Genomic DNA, 22,716 nt, shown 5'->3' on the forward strand with positions numbered 1-22,716 from the left:
GTGGCCGTAGATCAATGTGCAAAGTGAACATGATCCTATGAACCCTATGCAAGTCCTATGCACTCCGCTCAACCCTTGTGGTATGAAGTTGGGGGCAAAGTACGTCCTAGCCTTAGCTGTTTGAGCCGGGGGGGGGGGGGGGGGGTGGCATTGTGTCCTATCCCCTCCGGCAGATTGAAAACTCTCCCTCTGTAGTGGAAAGGTGGAAAGAAAAAAAAGGGCAGTTCTGAATGTCGGGGAATTTATTTGCACACACAGAAAGTGTAAAAAACGAATTTCTCACAAGAAAGCCTAAAGCCAGAGGTGTATTTATTTTTTCATTTTTTATAACACCCTGGTTGATGCACCAAAGATGTAAAAAAACAACCGGTAGGCAATGAAAAAGTAATTATTACACGAATAATATCTAAAAAAAAGATGCGTTCGTGCGAGCAAGAAATTAACGTGGCCTGGCTTTCCTCTAATGCGGCAAATGCAACGACCTTGAAACAAACTCTGAAGACACCTTGCCACCGCTAATAATGGACGCAATTATACGGCCGGACAAACAACACGCTGTGAAAGCACCTTTCAGCCTCGGTTCCTCGGTATCGATTTAATTAGTTTACGGCGGCTTCGCTACCTCGATTTAGCGATAAGTGTCGGGGATAGCCCCCATTTATTGTGGAAGATAAGGAAGACACGATAGAACGGAGTATTAGGCACGTCACGCGAAAAGAACGATGAAGGGATTTTACGGGGAAAACGCGGCTCACTCGGTCCGCAGTAAACACGAGTCCGGGATTAGCGCTTAAAATTACCCTTTGTCTCTTAACTACGTGGAATGATAAGGAGATAATAATAATAATAATAATAATCGGATTGTTGATTATGTGTAGGGTGTCTCTGTTGGGATGCGTAAGCAACTGGCCTGGCACAAGCGATAGGCCACGCGGTGATCGAAGGGAGTGTGCAGCGGTTTATCCAGGGGGGGGGGGGGGGTCATTATTACAGTGACGTCATAACGGCTTAACGTGGTATACCGACATGTTTCCAAATCTGTAATAGCAACCAATTTTGCTATAGCAATGCAAAATCAATGTTTTATTTTCTGTTGTTGTTTTTTTTTTGTTTTTTTTTTGTTTTTTTTGGGGGGGGGGGTACAGGAGTCCGGATGAATCACTGGGTTTATGACGTGACGAAACAAAAATAGCGAAATGTCGCAACCCCTTTCATTGTTCTCTTTTACTTAAAAAAGGCTCGCATTCCCCCCCCCCCCCCCACACACACACACAAAAATAAATAAATAAATAAAAGACACTTTTTCAGACGGCTCGGAGGTACCTGCCGGGCAACACTTGCCTCTATACCGCGCTTACGGATGACAGAGAGGACATCTCTCTGGAAGGATGCGAGGCCGCTATTAAGAACAATGACATATAAAAATGCTGGGGTCGTCATTAATCCCCCATAGGAGAGAGGAGGAGGAAATACGTCGAGCGACAATGGAGAGCTGGCCTAAATAACGCCGCCGTCATCGCAGTTCCCCGAACCACCGTTAAAAAGGGAGGGAATTGTTTCCGCCGAGCGACTGCGAGGAGGAGGTGATAGAAAAGAGGTCGCACTGCAACGACCGTGGCCCCACACGGTCACGTGACTTTCTAGTCACACTATATAGGTAATGTACAACGATGATATCGTGGCAAAACGCATTGCAAGAGAGAGAGAAATCAAGTTTCCTTTTTTAGTTTGTCCTCACATCGAGTGTTGCAAAATAATAGATAATGAGAAACGAGTAATAACAAGCATCGAATTACGTTGTACAGTTATATCCTACTAATAATTTCGCTAATATCACGCCACGACGTATGCAACAAAGTCTACCGTTATTACGCGAGTAGCATTTTTGTGACAAGCTCTCCATGGTAAGTTCTTAAGTCTGCATTTCTTCGGGTCCCCATACTCAGTGAAAGATGAAAGTCACCCAAAAGGTTAGCCAGGCAATTTGAGGCTGTTTGTATCTGTCCCTTCTATTTGTTCCAGCCTCAGAACATCAGTTTCTCTCTTCCCCGTACTCAATTTGACACTGACCTCACGAGAAAACGGAAAACGCGAAACGATGAACAATCCTGACCGCTCAGGAAATACGGAGGCTCGAGGTCGTTTTCTTTGCCCTTCCAGGGAAAACAAATGGAATGGAAAGCCGACCTCGCGTTTGACTGACCTTTCCTATATATACTCTACGAATAACCACACAACCTGCGGAAAGAATGGTGAGGAAACAAGCGAGCTAGACGGCAAGGTTTCACGACGAAAAAAAAAAAAAGGGAAGGTAGGAGGGAGACCTTGCTTTCTTTCAACGTCCTCTTCCAGGTAGGAAAAATATTTCTTCGTATCTCATTCCTTGCATTGCCTGTTGTGAAACGTGAGGGAAAGGTACAGGACCAAAGTACAACGCGCACAATTTGGAATGTGCGCACAATGCAATACAAGTGCCCAGATATGTACTCAGTAATTGAAGTGATTATCGAGTACTTCCCATCAGTAAACACTGTGAGGCTGCCATTAGTGGATTTTCGCCGAAGACGTTCTTGGAATATTGCAACACTATTATAGTGAACGGAGCACCCCACACACAGTAGAAACAAAAGGCGATAAGATCCTTTCACGGAAGTCCATCACCCGGTTCATTTAAATCTGAGCCGCATTTTCCCTCCTCCTTCTGAGAAGTAATTTGAAAAAGAACGAAGGTTCCTAATCCTCTTTCGCCCAAATCAAAAGGATTATCCGGAATTAAGTGTTACGTCAGCGCCGGCGGATATTCCACACTTCAGGCTGAAAAAAAAAAAAAAAATTCAAACCAGGCAGGTCCGTTCCGATGGAAGGGCGAAAGGGGCGGCCGCCCCCTTGCGCATTCTCTAAGGGGAGGGGGGGGCGGACAATACTGCGGGAAATAAGGAAGTAATAGAAAGTGAAGCAGTGAATGACACACTGCGTTGTACATGTCTTGCTGCGTCGAAATAAATATCATACTTAAGTTTGCGTTTAGGCCGCGTACCCACACGCGGCAGAAACGCGCGGTAACGCATATGCGGAGCGGAAGAAGCTGCCTCCGCGTTCCGCTTTAGCGGCATGCCGCGCATCTTTCCGCCAACCAGGTGGTCAACAGAGATTGCGTCACGCTCTTGTTTTCTTCCGGCCACCCGCACAGTCTGCAGCAACGTTCATAGAATAGGTCAGTTTCACGCCGCTCGTTCAATGACGTGGCTGCAGCGGAGGGCGCAGGAACCAGGGACTGAAACCGAAACGAATATCGGTTCGGTTACGGGATTCGCCGTTACAATATTTGCGGTTACCGGTAACCAAGCAGTTGAACCGGTATTATTTTTTTTTTCGATTTTCTCTAGGATGTATCTGCAGGCTGCGTGGATGCCGCAAAATGAGCTACAAAGTGCAAACGGGTAAAAATGAACATATTTATCTGTTGCGCTCCGAAAGGGTGGTGCAGTGCGCCATCTGCCAGGTCGAAGAAATTCTTTTTTTTTTTAATTCCGTGTCAGCGCCGCGAAGCAACTGCGGCTATGAGCGGCGTACCGACGTGGACAGATGGAGAGAGAACAGCAGGAAGGAGCGGGGGACAGGGGGAGGTTAATGTGCGTCCTGGGCCGACTTCAGGGGGAACTGTGCCGACATTCGTCTCGAAAGTCTTCGGAAAACCCAGGGAAAACCTCAGGTCGAAGAGAGAGTGAACTCTTGAAATTGGGTTCCAAGCGGTTTTCGGTTTTTCTTTCTTCCACAAGCGCTTTCTTCATATCCTGTATACGTCGTCTGCCAGAGCTACAGAAAACAATGCTGTGTACATCTATCCGCACTTAATTATTCGCCCGTCACAATTCGGGTAGACCGAGAGTATTTTGACAAATCAAAAGTACTTATTTAACATGAAATTTGTTCGCATTGCCCTGCGGTGCTCTTGCACGATGAACTGGTGTAACTGAACAACGATATTGTTATATGCTCCTTGATCAAGGTCCTGATTTATAACCTGTTGTCGCACGAGTGGTATTGGTGGTGCTCGTGAAAGGACTCGCCGTTAATTGTCCGCCTCACAGATGTGGGCAACGTCACGACTGACGCCCTGGGGGAATGTGCGTCCTGGGCCGACTTCTAAAAGGAAACTGTGCCGACATATGTCTGAAAGCGTCTGAGGAAAGCACGGGAAAAACCCCAGACAGCACAGCCCTTAACGGGATTCGAACCCGGGTACCTCCCAGTCTCGACGTGGTACGGCCAGCACGCTAACCACTGAGCCACGCGAGCTGGTATGAGTGGTATTCAAACACGGTTGCGCGGTAATTCGACCAAAGAGGTCATTTTTTTATAACACACATTATATAACGGACGTCTCGAGAAACTGACCAACATTTCCATAAATCAAAGGTGTGTTTTATTTCCAAAACTATACACTATATGTCTGCAACATCGGCTATATACGCATATCTAATATAATTTGAACATCCAGCGCTATAGCCTTATTGAGCTTACGAAATTAATCGCATTAATTAATGAAGATGAGCCGGTGGTTTAAAGTAGAAAGCCCCGATGTTTCCATTTTTGCGAATTACATATACATCAGACGGCTCTGGTCGACAATTTTGTAACTTAAACCACCGACACACGTTTTATTGGTTAATGAGATTGATTCGTAAACTCATTTAGGCTAGCACTATCTGTGGAAATTATATTAGTAGATCAGGTCGCTAAAAGGCACAAGCAGTGCAATTTTGGAAGCAAAGACACAATCTAGACTTATACGAACGCGCACAATTGCACATGCACAGTGAACAATTTACGTGCAAGTTTATCATTATTTGTCCACTGCGGACGTTTAATAAAAACGCTACCTGAAACGACCTAAACTACCTAAACGAAGCCAGCACGCTGGCAGCGTAGTAAGTGTCGAAAACCGCAGGCGGTTGCCACACATGTGTATCGTATAAGGCACTAACGGTTGCAGCATCTCCACCTTGCATTTACGCAACCTAACAAATTGCCCTTTGTGTGTAGATAGCTCAATATGCGGAACACACGTAAAAAGTTCATCAGCAAGAATTTCGTTTGCATTGCTACCTGATGTTATTAGAATGCGCACATCAGGAACGGGTGGGGGGGGCTTCAGCTTTATCCTGCCCAGGGCGAACTCTGACATCTTGACGCCTTAAGCACCGGTCATCTTTGTTTTTTTTTTTTTTTTTTTTCGACAGTCAGGACACCAGGCAGCGTGCCTGAAGCCTAAGCTATGTTGTAGTGCAATGTGTGCTGCTGAAGGAAGTCGTAACTTGCTTTTCGTGTTCATCCCGACTGCTCGCGATTATTGTAACTGATGCGTCACAAAACATCAACTCTCGCTCGCTAAGCTTATACCACGGACGCGCGAAATATGCTTATAGGGTCTGACCTTTTCGGGGGACGAAACCCGATTCCTCCCTGATTTCCATATATAGCGTATCACGTTCACTATTTAGTAGCAATCTGGACGCGTGTGTCTTCTGTAAATATTATTTGAGTGCAACAATAACGTCTGGAAAGCACATTTGATGTTAACACATGTGTGCTGAGATAATCGTTTAAATCATTCAGTGCTTTCACACGTCAAGCGTCCCGGAACAGCTGGTCGCACCAGTGCGACCTACGTTTCCTTTTTCTTTTCTACTTCTATTCTATTCTGTTACAACATGTGGTGCTTGTGACTATCGATTGATTGAATGTATATATATATAGATACTCATGGAACGATGCGACAGCACCAGAGGACACGTGTTTCGCCGTGTTTGCGGCTCGTCAGCTCTGGGTAGCTGCGCATCGTTCGCAATTGGCAAACCAGGGGTCGCTCAGCGAGCGATACACACCTGGGAGGGTGACTGAGCACTCCTCGATGCTACAGTGCAAGCCAGTGAATTATAATGAGGGAGATATATACACTAGCTGGACTAGCTGGTCTCCTTTACAACGAAACTCAGGGGACAGCGAAAAAAATTCGCAGTAAAGGTATTTTCGTTAAAAAGGATGTCCATTATTGGACCTATAGGGCTCCAACGGGACTGTAAAAAAATTCGCTGTAGTGGTATTTTCGTTAAAAAGGTGTTCGCTATAAAGGAGTTTGACTGTATATATATATATATGTTTACAGTTTGACCGTGCACTCCCAGCCGAGGGAGCTGGGAGTGCACGGTCAAACTGTAAACATATGCTCAACGTGCAGCTACAGAGCCTCGGCTATTTTCCCTTTGTGTGTATATATATATATATGAAGGCGTGTGACTATAATTCGCTGCACGTGTGGCCAATATATGCACCTTTAACTGCGAGCTGCATTGCTGGACACAAAGAAGAAAAAGAAATAACCCGATGACACCCGAATGTTAGAATAGCACCCTATTTTCCCTCCCTCAATCCGGCAAACGCATTTAACACAGAGAAGTCGGGCCCTAAACATATACATAATAATAACTGCCGTCGTGAGAACCAGTATCTCCGAAAATTATCATTCAGGAATTAACAGAAACGATTTATTAACCCTTTAACAACAAGCCTAAGGCAGTGGAACACAGAAGGATGAACTGGCTGTTTATTAACTGATTGATTGATTTACCTGTGTACAGTACATGGCAAGGGGAAACCATGAAGGAGTGAAAGAGAGGGAATATATTTATTTAAAAAAGAAAAGGAGAACAAGGAAAGGTTAGCCAGGCAAAGGTCCGGCTTGCTATTCCTTAAAAAATAATAAAGAGAAAAAGAAAAGCAAGTATACATCAACGTGAGAGAGGAGGGTTTAGTATGCGTCTTGGGCCAACTTCGGCGACATCTGTCAGGATATATCTCTAGAAAACCCAGGCCAGGCGGAACCGCAGATAGAACAGCTGGTGACGGTATTCGATCCTGCCAGTCTTTAGCATGAAGCTGCAGGGGAGGACCTCGATATTCCCAGTCGCGAAATCCCCGATCTCCGCAGGGACGACGGAGCGCGCAGCATGTCGGTTAGTTTATTATCAGGTTAGTCAGTTCGGTGTTCGCATTTTTATATCCAGGTTAGTCGCAGTTCTCCATTGGCAGTTTCCCGCACGCGACTGTGCATTTTATAGTCAGATAACATTTATTCACACTAGTTTATTTTGCAACAAGGATTTCGATCACTTTGTGTGTCCTGAGCCATAGCCCCATAGGCTACGGTAGAGGCCCCTCTAAGTGGCCTGCGGCCTCCAAGCAGCCAGAGGAGCCAAAAAAAAAAAAAAAGCGACATCACAAACAAACAAACAAAAAATAAAAATAATAAAAAAAAACGATTTTTTTAATATAGTGATAACGTATGAATTTCGCTGAGAACTCTGAAATTGCAGTCAAAGAACCATGTGTTCTGTAATGGCTGCATCCCTCCGGATAATTAGCTGAATGCAGAGAGACTCTACTTCCACCATTCATCATCATTATCATCATCATCATTCATTCACCCTACATGGCAGGGATTACCCGTCTTCCGCACACACGCAGAAAGAGTACATATAGTCACCAGCGAGGAGCGTGGCTGACACTCACGGGATACATTTTTTCGCGTTAGCGTCGTCTTCACTGACGCGTGTCACTCACTGCCAATCATCCCGCAACGGAAGAAAGAGCAAATAAAAACGAGTAAAACGAAAAAAGTAAGTGAAGATAAGAGGACGCACTGTTGGCAAGGGGAACTGCAATGAATGAAGCTGACGTATGCACGTCGCTAATGGGCTGCGCGATGGAAGAGTGCATGGACAAGAGTGGGAGAATGAATTTCAAGAGTTGCCCGCGTTGGCGTGGAAACATAAAGATGTCCCCGTGCATATATGACGGCGGTCAAAGAACCCACGATCCCAAGAATCGCCTTTCAGGGTCGCACGAAATACACGTAGCGAGGTTTGCGCGTATAAAGACGGGGAACCCGAGAGAAAACTCAAAAAAGGACGATCAGCTATACTCTCTGGTCCCAGTATATGTTGCAACATCGAGAGAATGATGAAAGTCACTGAAAAGGTTAGCCAGCTGTAGGGATCGAACCCACATCTTCTGGATTACCACATCTCTTGATCGAGAGAATGTTCGTACGCGATATAAGATTACTTCAACATTCCCAGTTGCGAAATTCACGGTCTTAAAACAAGAAGAATGCTCGATTTGCTATTCGTAAGATGATATATACGCCGCGTTTAAAAAAAATCAAATGTCACAAATTAATCTCATAGTTTCACGAGTTTTCCATGTCTGTGGGTGGTTCTGTGAAATTGTCATCGTACGCCATTGCGTCGAAAAATGGACGTTTCATCGAACTCAGTTTCATCGAATCGTATTTTATTTCACACTGTTCCTTTATCACACCGTTCAATTAAATCGGCAATAGACTGTCAAATATCAAAGTTATCGTGAAAACAGTTAACGGGAAACATTTTCTGCTTTCTAAGGACCCCGAAACGCATCTGCGTGTATATTGCACAAGCCAGGTGGCACTCGTAAGACCGAAACTCAAAAGGCCGAAAAATCAAAACAACGAAAAATCAGAAGGTCGAAAATTCAGAAAACCGAATTATCGAAAGGCCGAACAATAAGGAAACTCAAGTTATGAAAACTGTTATTGGAGCGGCGATAAAAACATAAAATAATCATAATAAATTAGCTCTACAAATTGAGTACAGGTTAGACATGTTGGGAATTAATACACCAAATGAATGATTTCACCGAACTTCGCGTCAATAACGTTCTTTCGATCACTTAGGGGGGAAAGCAGACATATGAACCATTGTGTTACTGTTATGTGTTTATTGTAGACGGTGGCAATCATGTACGTGGAACATCATCTCTTCTACGACTCATTCAGTGGGTGATACCAATCATTCACTGGCATTCATCAACCAGACACTTTCTTTTCCTCGTAAACATGTTATAGACTATTGTTTCTTTTTTGGTTCTTTTCCAGTCAATTTCCGAGCACCAAATGCTAAGAATTCCAATTATTTGATTTCTAATACAAGAGCCGCAAAACTTTTCATTAGCTTATGAAAAGAACAATCCCCTTCAGTGGTCACTCACTGGAGTGCTCACGCTATAGGCAGTGATTTATCCAGGCCCCCCTACACCCCCCCGCCCCAAATGTTCAGTGACTCCCCCTAACTTTTTCACCTGTGTACCCCCTACAGGGGGGGGGGGGGGCTACGATTTCCGCTTTAGACACATGTCGGTACTGATATGTTCAGCTGTATTGACGTTACTATAATAATGACCCCCCCCCCCAAAAAAAAAAAAAAAATTTCCAACACCCCTCCGTGCTTGGGATTCTGGATAAACCACTGCCTTTGTTGCCACTAGCTGGTAATCCCCATTTTTTTCTTTCTTTCAATCAATCAATCAGCTGGTCTTCCGTCTCTTTGGACTTTTTTTATTTTTGGGCCTACCGATTGTTCGATGTTCTGATTTTCGGCCTTCTGATTGCTCGACCTCATGATTTTTCGGCCTTCTGACAGTTCGGCGTCATGATAGTTGGGCCTTTTGGCTTTATGATACTTCGGCGTTCCTGCAAACGATTCGGACACACAGCACACGTCAACGAACCGTACACAGCGCAAAACAGAAGACATACAGACAGACGTGACGAAAAAGAAAACAAGAGCAGCCCTCGGTGCAAGTTAGAGCGTGAATTTGAAACCCCACTCAATTTCGTCAGAACGCCCCCTCCTCCCCTTGTTCTCCCATTTGATCAACGCCTTATCTGGAGGTCAGAGCGGCGTCAACGTAATCATTTTCCAGCATGCCAGACTGGCAGAGCGCGACCATCGCATTCCACCGTCGAAAAAGAGTTCCCAAGGTCCTTTACCGAGAAAAGGCTCGGGGACTGAGTCTACAATATCCTATTTCACGCACACACACACGCTTCTGGCTTTAGCGAACGGCCTTGCGTGGCCTTGCTATACACCATACAAGAACGACCTTACGCGGATTCTTGGTGGCGCTCGCCTTTATCCGTTCCATTCCATTTCTCAGTATCTCCGCGGTAATCTGTCGTGTCATCTACCCAGAAATCTCCGCCGTCTCGCGAAGACTCTCACGCATATAGGCCAGTACCTGCGGCATGGCTGAGGACTGGGAAAGGGTGGGTTCGAATCCTACCACCGGATGTTTTTTTTTTTTTAATGGCAGGTTAGCGTCGCGGAGCAACTGTAGCTGTGAGCTGCGCGGCGTTCAGACGTGGACAGATGGAGAGAGCACAGCAGGAAGGAGCGGGAGACAGGAGGGTTATAGTATGCGTCCTGGGCCGGCTTCATGAGGAACGGTGCCGATATTCGTCTGGAAAGTCTCCGGAAAACCCAGGGAAAACCTCAGACAGACCTTCAGCACGACGTTGGCTGCCACCGACGAGCTGGTCCACAGGCTGTGCTGTCTGAGGTTTTCCCCGGCGTTTTCCGAAGACCTTCCAGACGAATGTCGGCACAGTTCCCCCTGAAGTCGGCCCAGGACGCATACTAACCCCCCTGTCCCTCTCTTCATCTGTCCACGTCTGTACGCCGCTTAAAGCCACGGTTGCTTCGCGGCGCTAACGAGCCATTAAAAAAAACGAAAAAAAAACGTGGGCTATAGATAGGGCCTGACTTTTTAGGGTTAAACCCGTATCCGCCCGATATTTACCCCCCGAACGAAATCTGTAAAATTCGGGTTTAACCCGAATCTACCCGAAAACATCCGGGTCGCGTGGCACACTCGTAAGCGTGCATTAAAATAAAGTTTGATAACATTGATAAACATTAGTTCCATGATAAGACAAATTTTTATTAAACAAAAAAAAATCCCCCGAATTTCTGATGACAGAGTATGCCGTAACGGGATTTAACCCGAATTTTCAAATGAAAAATATCACCCGATATTTACGCCCCGAATTTGGCCAAAAATAAAACCCGAAAAAGTCAGGCCCTAGCTATAGTGTGTGCGCTTGTTTCCTTTTCTGCTCACCCTCAGTCACCGTTACACGAGTGAGCATCACCCGCTGCGGTCTCAAAATGCACCATTTTCTTCGTACCCTTCGTACGTCTTCTCTCGCTACCTCTAGGTGTCGGATCCTTGAGAACGAGCCAACACAAGGCGCACACCGACTCGGATATTTCTGCTTTCAACGCTACGTTGCCAGACGGTGCGACATCGCCCGTGGCTCTGATGTCTGAGGTTTTCCTTGCGTTTTCCGACAGTCTTTCCAGACGAACGTCGGCACGGTACCCCGTGCAGTCGGCGCCCGTGAAGTCGGCGTACTAATCGCCCAAGTTTCCCAATTCTTCCTCCTGCCAACGTCTGTTCGCGGTTTATATAGTGACTTTTGCGGTTCGCGGTACTAAGACACCTATCTCGCATATCTGATTAGAATATTTTATTTAACATAATTATCTAAGTACGCAAGTTACTTCTCAGGTTACACTTTGCTTGTAACTAACACCATAACAACGTAGATGTTCTGCGTGTGAACTGTCGTTACAAGAATGGTCACACTGCTAAAAGTATGTACAATCTACCATTCGTATGTACACATATCAGGCAAAATTCGACTGAAAAATTGGTTGTGATTATTTACACTATTACCGCCCTTGTGAATGTGATTACGATGCTCCCAGCAGTCAACACATAGTATATGTGTTGAAGCATGCAAAAGGCTGCCCGCTGCGACACCCTGTGTTCACCATATCTTCCACGCGTAACATCTCGCTATTTTTGGTTTACGAATACCGAATAAACAATAGTAATGAAACGCAACATTGTTAACAAGTAACGGAGATTTTGTTACATCGCTAAATGCATAGCCTATTCTTTCGATGAAACACACTGAAACGTCCCACAGAAACGGTACTACTATTAACTGCTCATCAGTCCACCCCTAATTAATAACAATTTCTTAGCATCGCACTAAGCTCGGTAAGGATGAATCCCTGCCTAATACATTAGCACGTAAATCGCGTATTAAAAAAAAACAAAAAAAACGCCCATTTGCTTCGCAAATACCAAAAGCAGCAACGCAGCGAATTAACCTCGTATTCGTGTTCCTCGAGGCTAAATTACCGACATATCTTGCAAGAGAAACCCCACCCTCGCTTCTCGGGAAGGAAAGTCTGGCGCGCTTTCATTGCCACTGGGCCAACCATTGACCTTTAACCTTTTCCCGGATCATTGGCTAGCTCCATCGACCCCGCTCAGAGACAGTGAACGCCTCCCGTATGGGTGGCGGTACTTTAATATCCGACACACGCCATCGGACGTGCCAAACGTTAATGTCGACAGCGCACCCATAACACGTCAGGGAGCTTTGTTACCCTTATACGTCTCCAATATTTCATTCTCTCGACTACCACCTGCGCTGCGAGAGAACACGTATTCTAATCGATGTTCTCCGAACGAAAATACCGAGCGACGCACCAAAAACGGAACCCCAATTTCTCCGAAAAGATTGGCCGCGCTCACGCCACCCGCCCAATTTCGCGACGTCACCCGACACGTCATATTATGACGTCACGCAACTGCAGCAAACCGCGGGAGAAACAGAAAAGAAACATCTGGTTTGCTTACATTTATTCAGGGTCGAGGCCGGCTTCCAAAAACCGAAACCAGAACAGAAAGAAAAGAAAAGGCGTCTGCGATTCCAATCAGCATGACGTGCCAAAAACTGTCGTCTGCTTTCAAAAGAAAACACCAAGCGAACAGTCGTCTGCTGCGCGAGCGCGGTTCTGATTTAGCTCGCGAACGCAGTTTCTGTTTCTGAGAATCCGACTCTTCTGCCGACTGTTGTGCAGACTGAGGAGAGGAGGAGCAATTAGTATCACGCTATTCGCAGAGGGGAAGTGAAACGTCACTCTGAGAAGACGTAGCCAGCGTGCAAGGTGCGAAGCAGAAACAGGTACTCAATTTTCGCTGGCGAGCCGTTTCCAAAGTTAGAGCCACCGAGAGAAATGCTCCCGCGAGAAAGAATTCGGCCCGCTGACGCGCGAAGCCTATTTCTCGCTTTCGCGAGACATTCCACGGGTGAGAAGCGTCGGAAGAGCTGCTAAGTCTGTCTCCCTTTTTCTTTTTTTTTTTTTTTTTTTTCTTTTTTTACGAGGAGCTAGGTGTCAAGGAAACAGAACCTCTATTTTCGAGCGTTTTACAAAAGGGGGTGACTGTCCTTTTTTTTTTTTTTTTTTACTTTTCTCCGTATTTTTAGAAGGCTCGAATTATTTTTCCAAACTGTCTGGATGAGTTACTTTCCATCGAGTCGTAAAACTGCCACGCGTTTGAGTGACGTGCGCAGCACAAGGTTGCCCGCCTGTTTTTAAACGTATCCTGAACGGCGGCTTCCGGGAATGTTAATAACTGTTATGTAAAGACGACGACGACGACGAAAGGCTGAAAGGCTGAAAGTAATCGGATGCAGGCTGCGTCAATCATTCTCTTTTTTCCTCTTATTTAGCAACGCGATTTTTTTAATTTTTTAAATTATTATTATCCGTCGAACAGTGCGGGTCTAAATGTCGATATGCGTCGACAGCAACGATTTTGCAACGGAATCCGACACCTAGAAAGCGGATGCAGCATTGTTCCGTCACACCAGTTGGGCAAACAGAGTTGAAGGCCAAGACAGGGAAATGAAAGTGCGTCCCCTCCGAGAACTGACTCGCATCAAGTATTCATCAGGTTCTCGACGTTCTCCCCAGAATTCTGGCGTATATGACGAAACATGTATGTTCGCGTAGTATAGAAGCGAGACGAATCGAAGAACCCAGTTTGAAGAGACTACATTTTTTTTTTTAATGCTACAGACACGTGCCAAGGTAGTATCAAGGTAAAGTTGGAAATCCTGACATTTACGCAGGTTGGAGCACAGGCGTTATAGATATATGGTAGCAGCGAAGAACGAGAGCAGCCAAGGAGGGGGGGGGGGTATGTTTATTGAAAAGAGAAAGGGAGGAATGGAAGGTAAGTCAGGCGTAGGCGGACTTGGTATTTCTTTAAAAAAAGAAAAACAACACACACACACACACACAAGGGGGCCGTAGAGCCAAGGGGTTCCTTGCGATCCGAGGCGGCCCCTTCCATCCAATTTACAATAGACTGGCAAACAAAGTTGTGCAGAAATTAATTTCAGTGACCATGACTCGCTGTTGTACAGCGTCGTTGAATGCAAACTATATAGCTTGCGTCGCAATCAAAGCTTCGGGTTTGTGAGGACTACGAGGCTGCAGTAACATTTGGAGAGGTTTCGCTGGTCTTTATCCGGCTGCGCCCATGCCCCCTATGCTATTTATTTATTTTCCCTACGAAACCACTTACTACGGGAGTACAAAAAAACCTGCAAGCAACTGTCTCGTAAGCAATGTGCAAAGAAAGCAAATTTTCCCAGGGACTGAGGCCAATTCGAGGGCTACGGGGCGAGTCGATCGGCGGACACCGTCATGTTGGAGAATAGGTTGCGGACATTGACGGATCCAAGGGGGGAGACGCTCCCCCCCCCCAAACGTCACTATACAGCCAGTGAATGACACTAACTACTTCTACAGTAGTTTAACTATAGCTGCTTTGCAATGGTGTAGTTTAACTAGTAGTTCAACTACTTTTCAGTGGCGGTAGTTAAAACTACTTCTTTAACTACATCTATAACTACTTAACGTTATCCATCAACACCAATCCCATATTCTATAGTGTTCTTGGACACCTAAATATGAATCACAAGCAGCGATAAACGTGAAGATGTAGTACACATGCACGGCACAATTGCTCTGCACCTCCGTTCTCATCAAACAAGTAGCTCGAGGTAAAAGTCTGAGGAAGGAAGGTTGTTTTGTTTTGGGAGTAGCAGAACTAGTCAGGAGACAAGTTCAATTTCTCCCTGGTTTTCTTTTAAATAATCAATCAATCAATCAATCAATCAATCGGAAGGACAATCGTGCCGTAAAGCTTGCGGCAAAATCGGAAGTAGTTGGCGCCTGCCAGTAACCTAACTACTGTAGTGAACTACTCGAAATAGTAGTTTAACTAGTAGTTACCACTACATTTCTGCGAGTAGTTAACTACTTTTTAACTACAATCAGGTTGTTTCACTACATGTAGTTAACTACTGGTCATCACTGCTATACACATGGAAGTTCCCTCTCTCCCCTCCCCCACTACGCGCTCCGACAAAGAAACCGCCCCGCCCCCCAAACCGAGGGTCTGGATCCGCCCCTGGTTGCGAGACGACAAACCTACCGACTTGGTACAACGAGTTGGTGTAAAGAAACTGCACCGAATGAAAAACTGCGCCAATACCTTCCGACGCCACTCGCTCAAACGCCGCCCAACTGCGCACTGCTGACGATGGCCCAATAAGGCCGAAACAGCTGCCCAGTGCTGGTGTGGCGACGTTTGGGAAATATGAACGCACATTCTACGTGCAGCCAAAGAGCTTAGGCTATTTTGCTTCCCTTTGCACCAATAGAGGTTGTCCATAAGACATTCGTTGGAGTAGGCTTAAGCCTGGTCTCAGCTGGGGGCTTAATCGCTTCATCGTCGTTACGGTCGTTACAAGCTAACGAGTGGCGGGAAATTGAAAAAGACGGCGCGAAATTTAAAAAGGTGGGCACGTGATAAAACACGTGCACTGCGCTCTTCGCGCGATACGTGAAGGCTGTGGTACACGTCACGCGCAATGTGTCACGTGCCCACCTTTTTGAATTTCCCGCCACTCGTTAGCTTGTAACGACCGTAACGACGATGAAGCGATTAAGCTCCGGTCTGTCCGTGGAACCCTAACGCGGGATCCCGAAACCAGTGTTGCCAAGTCACCGATCCCACCTGTTTCCCGCTAAATCCAGCTCACTGGTCGTCCCATCCACTTCGCCGGCGCACAGTATGTGATGACGCGCGCTATTCGTGTGGAAATAGAAAGACTCACAAAACGGAGGTCAGGATTCCGCGAAGCACCCGCACTGTCACCCCCCGATAATCAACCGAACCGGCATAAAAACAACAAAATAAACCCGAAATGGAGCTCACGCCGACGCCGATTCGTGGAACTTATTCTGCGCTTCTGCAATGCACCGTCTAATCGTGACGTGCCGGTCGGTTGCCCCGAGCACGGACTTCCGAGTGTGACGCACGTGTGGACGTCACAGGATTCTGCGGAAACAGGGAAGGTGTACTCAGCCCACGGGTTTATTGCGCGTTTAGTTAGTAATGGGATAATAATAGTTTGTTCCATGCAAGCGGTAGGCAAAGCTAAACCGCAGCGAAATTGTGCGCACGAGCTCGGTATAGCGGCAAGGGGCTAAAAGAAAGCGAAGAAAAGTAAATTATACGAATTAATTAGGAAGTGAAGTTTCAAAGGAAAGTAGAACTAGGGAAAAGTGATTTATTACCGGAGGAGTTCAAATGGTGCGAGTTCAAATTATCGCACAATTTCAAACCTTCGCCACTCCTGAAATATAGCGTATAATTAAGAGGACATTGAATACTCGGCCATGTTCATTTCATGTTTTGATCCAGCCACAATAAGCACCGGTCAGATCGGTAGCACGATACGCACCCGCCTGGAAGGGTGATGGCAGAAGATGAGGTTGGAATGGGCAAAACGAGGGACGAAGTCAAGTAAAAGCAATTCTCTTATATGTGTATATTTTCAGATAATACTTACTTACCCATATGTGTATCGGCGCATCTAATAGAACTAGGCTTCGAAAGTTGTGGTTTCGCTTTTTAACCATGCTCTTTTGTCGCAGTGCTCATAGTACCACACTTTAGGCATCACGAAACCAGTACATGGAAAGCGTGCAGATGCTCAAAAGCACCTGCTGCCTTCCTATATGCCTTCCTATATGACTTCCATATTGGTTACGCCTTGCAAGCATTCGGGAAATGGTATAAGTCTTCGTTTCCGTGCATTTCAGGTCCATGTCTTTTTTAAACGAGTGTAGAGGCATTGTAGTGGATGCATATATGAGGCGAAGACAAACACAACACAGACTTCACAACGTCGTACTTCAACTGAGTGATGATAGTCGAAGAGATGCACCAGCAATGTGACTCCAACACACTAATTGCAATCGGCAAACAGATGGTGTGGAACAAGGGATAAACTGATGTTCTGAGGCTGGAACAACATAGAAGGGACAGATACAAACAAAGCCTCAAATTGCAAAGCCTCAAATCAAAAATCTTTCATAGATGGTGTGGGTTCGAATACCACTGCTGGTTCGTTCTCTTCAACTGCCATCACACAATTCAAGTGTGTAGCGGCGCCTGCCGAAGAGGATGACGCCAGGCTTCATCGTAACGCGCGCGCGCCGCGGAATTTCAGTTCGACATAAACCATCCAACACAATGCCTGCAGAAGTTTCCACTCCACACTTGCAAATAATTTGCAAATCAATGCGCAATGCATGTGAAAATGAACGTCCGCAAATCGAGCACAAACGCGCCAGCACTGCGGGTCCACCTAAGGTGACGTCATCAGCCGACGTCACTTTGCACCGCGGACGACGCAATGCAGAAGCAGGCAAGTCATACAACTGCACTGCGCAGGTGAACATCCACCTTGACGTCAAGGTCTTGCAAGGTCACTCGGAACCCTAAATATGCATTAAGCTCGCCTCTGCGAGAAAATAAGCACGGAAAGGGGGAAAGACGACCGTTTTCTGCTATATTATTTAAAGGGTGATTCCGCGAAATCGACGTAAGTCCGCGCTCTCTGTACGTGTAAGGGATTCTTGTTTTCCTTTTTTTTGGTCGATATCCGTGGCGTACCGATCATACGTAGCCTCGCGCCCGGAGGGTTACCATGTGACGTATTGTGTACGTCATCCCTCAGTGACGTCAGGGCAGCTCTGCCGAAAACGGGACCGATTTCTCGGAACTCCCGAAAAGAGTGGGTCGCGAAAAAGGCACCTGCGTCCCCGGGCCGTGACGTCAGTGCTGGTTAGCGTGCTCCCGTTTCAAAAAAAAAAAAAAAACAATATCGACTATGCTCGAAACATAAAAGGCGATGCAGATGGCGCCACGGGAAAGGAAACTGGGAAAGGGTGGGAGAGAAGTCAAAATGGTGAATCTCACTAGGTGCACCGTCTCCCTTTCGGTGTTACGAAGAAGCTAGTTAACCATCCATCAAGTCGCGACAAAACACGGACAAAGTTCTCCCTGTACTCTTCAAGCTCGCTGACACCTAGTAAAAAAATAAAAAAGTAGGACCACGTGCCAAAAAATTAAACGAGCAAAATAAACATCCTGGCACTCTGCCGATAATACAGAAATAATAAACAAACGCCAAAGCATTCTTTTTCTTTTTTTTGGTTCTCGATCAACTACAATTCGGAGAATCAAGTGCACAACCTAATTTCGATAGATCGCTTTCATCAAATGATTAGAATAACCGTTTCCTAAACGAGCTGTTCTCCACCCGACTGTCAGTCCTCAGCTAACCAGGACGTCTGCAGCGTAGCCGAGTTTTTCGAAGTGTTCCATCTTTAGGTTAGTTTCAAAGCGAGAGTCACGACTATGCTGGGATAATGAGCTCCCGGTTCGAGTCCGCCATGAAAAGCGTGGCGTTTTATTTTATTACCGTCACACCCTATACTGTCACCTTCACATAATTAAATTAGTAGTAACAAAATTATCGTCACCGGCACACTGTCGCGACGAAATTTGCTCCTCCTATATAAGAAGCCAATGATAATGGAAGGTGATGATTCGAGGCCGCATACGCTTTTTCTTTACTCCTCCTTTTCTCCTTTTTCTTCCCTTTTCCTTTCTTGTTTTTCTTTTCTTCCCCTTTTCTCCTTCTTTCGTCCCCTTTCTTTCCTTCTTTGATTTTTTTTGTTTGGAATAGCAAGCCGACCTTGATCTGGCTGATCTTTCCTTTCTTTTTCTTAATAAACATATCCCCCCCCCAACCGTATACGCCGCGATACAACATGATCCGTTATTTTTCTTTCTTTCTTTTTTTTTATTCCGTGTTAGTGCCGCGAAGCATCTGTGGCTATGAGTGGCGTAGAGATATGGACAGGTGGAGAGAGCACAGCAGCAAGGAGTTTTTTTTTTGGGGGGGGGGGGGGTTAGTATGCGCCTTGGGTCGACTTCAGGGGGAACTGTGATCAAGCGCCATCATTCAAATGAACTGCGCCGACGTTCGTCCGAAAAATCTGCCGGAAAACCCAGGGAAAACCTCAGACAGCACACAGCCGGTGGTAGGACATTGACCCGTCTGTGGTTTAATTTTGCGCGTGGAACCCCGTATTTAACGCTCCATTGCGAATGCGACGTTGTAGTGGCGACAGTGGTGCGGACAGCTTGCAGTTGTTTGCCCACATTTGTTGGGGGGGGGGGGGGGGGGGGGCATCGTTTATCTAAATAAATAAATAAATAAATAAATAGAGAGGGCGGTCTGCCTGCCACCAAGTTGGCCAAGTTGTCACAGAGAGAGAGAGATTTGTTGTGAAAATCACGAATGTAGCTGGCAGATGAAATCACGGTAAGGGTGATGAAGATCGGTTGATCGATGATCCTCCAACTCAAAGATCCCAGCTGTAAGAGGTAACGAAGACTTGACCTATATAGCCTAGCACATCATAGATGCCGTCTTCAAGTCGGCCCCGTTTCACGAAGGAAGATTACGGGCTCTCACGCGTCACTCGAAGAAGGTACACCTCGCAGGTGCGCGCAATATCCTTCGGGGTACCGTTCTTTCCGAATGGCAGGTGTCTTTGACATAATATCCGCGGAAGTGCATTTAGTACGTGCGCTCAACGATCCCTGGCTGACGAGAGTGCTTGCCGTCATTCACGGAGTTGATCTTGCCTCGCAGCGAGCGCGGATGATGACGCTGACCCGATTCGCAACAGGTCTGGGAAGCGCACTGTTTGGATATTTCGTGGGAGACCGGTCATAGGTAGATCCAGCCGACGATATGATATCCCGGAGTGAAGACCATGTTGTGGTGGTGGTGGCACCGACGGTTTAATTCAACGCAGTATGTCATTGGCTTTAAGCCAATTTCACACTTTCATTTTATTTTTTTCGGCCGTGCAACTAAGCCAAAACAGATCCATTGGTACTACGGAGTGCGGTTGCCTTCAGGTTCTATAGTTTCGAAGCAACCGGCCTTATTGTGTAAACAGACTAGGGAGCTTTAGTAGATCGAAATAGGAGAACCCGATCGCCTTCTTCCTATGAAATGGCATGACATCACGTTGCTGGCCATCACGTTTCTGGGAGTAGCAGAATTCGTCAGGTGATGAATTCAATTGCTTCCCATTTTTTATACAGGGTGTCCCAGAAAACGTGTCATTGAATTATAATAAAAAAACTACACCACCTAAGGTCATGCGGTCAATGGCATTTGTTCTTACTGGGTTTTTGCCACCTCCTCATGTGAATGTCGTGCAACGTAAGTTTAATTATGTAAATTTTTGCGAGCTTAAGTCGGAAATTTGCCTAGTAAAGGTCACTTTTTTACCCCACCAATGCGAAGAGCGTGTCTAATTTAGTCAAATTAATAATAATTGACAGGGATATTCAGGAGCTATCCCATCGGAAAAAAATCGCCGAACATCATGCTCTACGGAGGTCGCACAGAATGTGCACATTCACATTAGGAGGTGGCAAAACCCTAATAAGAACAAATGCTGTTGACCTCATGGTTCTAGGTGGCGTAGTTTTTTTATTATAATTCAATGACACGTTTTCTGGGACACCCTGTATACACATATTCAAACTCAAACTCAACGTTGCTGATCATAGGCGTACGAATTCAATTTCTGCCTCTTTTCTTTCGCGACACTCAAACTCAAACGCTGCTGATCCCTGATTTGATATTCTGCTTCGTCGTATATCGTTTCCGTATAGACCGCTCCCGATCATTGGGTCCCACTCGAATCTGTCTAAAAACTACCTACAGAAATCCCACAAGAACTCCACGCAAACTTCTTTCTTCCCTGCACGACTGCAATGCGGCAAACACACGCGGTGTGCAAGATGATACGGATGGATGCAACATCTGCAGAGCGGAAAGCCCAGTCCAGGTATGTGTTACAATGGAAAGCAGCAACATGATGCGCGTTTCATCAAAACACCGCCACTGTCCTCCGGAGTTCCGTTGAAATGACGACACAATAGTGCGCGTGCTCGAGCAATCATTTACCGGTCAAGCGCACGTTGCGGAGAACCTATAGGAGGCTTGAGAAGATTGGATGCAACGCGTTTGTCTCGCCGACTATCGATCCCTATTCAGTGTCGTTCGTCATCCCTTCATCATCAGGACGCGTCTCATCCTGTCCCTTGTGCCTTGGGGTAGTGGGCCACACCACATATGTGGCGGACTTCCCATTTCACCGTCATTAATTTATCTGTTGTCGTAAGCGACGCGAGCACAACGATACGATCAAAGAAGCTGTCACATTCAAGCTGTATGGACGAGACGTATCGATTGAAGTTTCAGCAGGGGAACACGGACAAGTGGGTTAGAAACACAGGAACAGGACATCAATGAAGTTCATTGTGGAAAAAACGGGATACCTAAAGGGAGCAGGAAGCATACCCCCCTCCAAAAAAAAGAAAAAAAAGAATGCAACGATAAAAACATGGCATCACGCATGAAACATGTCACAAAAGGAGCACCATTTTGGGAGCCATGTTTCCTGCTCTTTTTAAGTATCCTGCTTTTGCACAGTAAACTTAGTGGAGAGAGTTTGCAGACATCTTGTTCGTGCGTTTCTAACCCTCTGGTCTGCGCGTTTCCTTGCTGAACTCTTTTTTCCCCCTTTAAAATTCGTGTTAGCGCCGCGAAGCAACTGTGGCTATGAGCGTGCTGAACTCTTGATCTAGTGAACGAGACAAACACAGTTCGCGGGCGTTCGTGAATTCCGTTTTTTCAAGAGCGTGTTTTATAGTAGATAGGGAACCAGCGGCATGGCCGGGCGTCCCGTTCGTTGGTGATAGCCAAGGTCGTGCTGAAGACTGGTAGGTGGTGGGTTCGAATCCTACCACCGGCTGCTGTGCTGTCTGAGGTTCTCCCTGGGTTTTCCCAATAGTTTTCAGACGAATGTCGGCACTCATCCCCCTGAAGTCGGCCCAGGACGCGTACTAACCCGCCTGTCTCCCACTCCTTCCTGCTGTTCTCTCTCCATCTGTCCACATCTGGACGCCGCTGATAGCCACTGTTGATTCGCTGAGCTAACACGGAATTAAAAAAAAAACGACAGTAGATCGCAAAGGTGTTCACGATAACGGTCCCGAAAACACGATAAGCCAATAGTGAGTTTTAATGCGTCGTACGCTATTGCCTTTGCGTACGTAAGGGATAGCGTTGATGATTCTGCGCACGCGCAGGACAAGCAGAGCTTTGCGCATTGCGCAAAACCCCCAACGCTATCTGTTACGTACGCCATCTCCTTTTGCGTAACGATGTACTAATACTTTCTATTCTGACCGGAAGCGTATCAACCTTTCCACAATCACTTGATAACTGCTCGATGCCCCCCCTTCCACCCACCCACGCCTTTCAAATCCCCTAATCGCATCCCTGAGCAGCACCCAATGAGTAGCGCCTACTCAAAAAAAAAAAAAAAAAAAAAAAACTGAGACCTTCCCCCTCAATGAATAACACAACATCCTGCTTCGCATCACAACGCCACTAGCATCGCCCTTTGGGCACAAAGTAGTAAAACTCACGCTTTCCGAAAAGAAAAA

At 46.2% G+C, this 22,716-nt stretch overlaps 1 protein-coding gene across 3 annotated transcripts in view; it reads right to left on the reverse strand.

The window, feature by feature from the left end:
• LOC135391904 (chaoptin-like) overlaps window positions 1-22,716 on the reverse strand; it is a 355,781-nt gene that overhangs the window by 189,026 nt on the left and 144,039 nt on the right. The window lies entirely within an intron of this gene.

The sequence above is a fragment of the Ornithodoros turicata genome, chromosome 4, assembly GCF_037126465.1.
Source record: "Ornithodoros turicata isolate Travis chromosome 4, ASM3712646v1, whole genome shotgun sequence".
Classification (NCBI taxonomy): Eukaryota; Metazoa; Arthropoda; class Arachnida; order Ixodida; family Argasidae; genus Ornithodoros; species Ornithodoros turicata.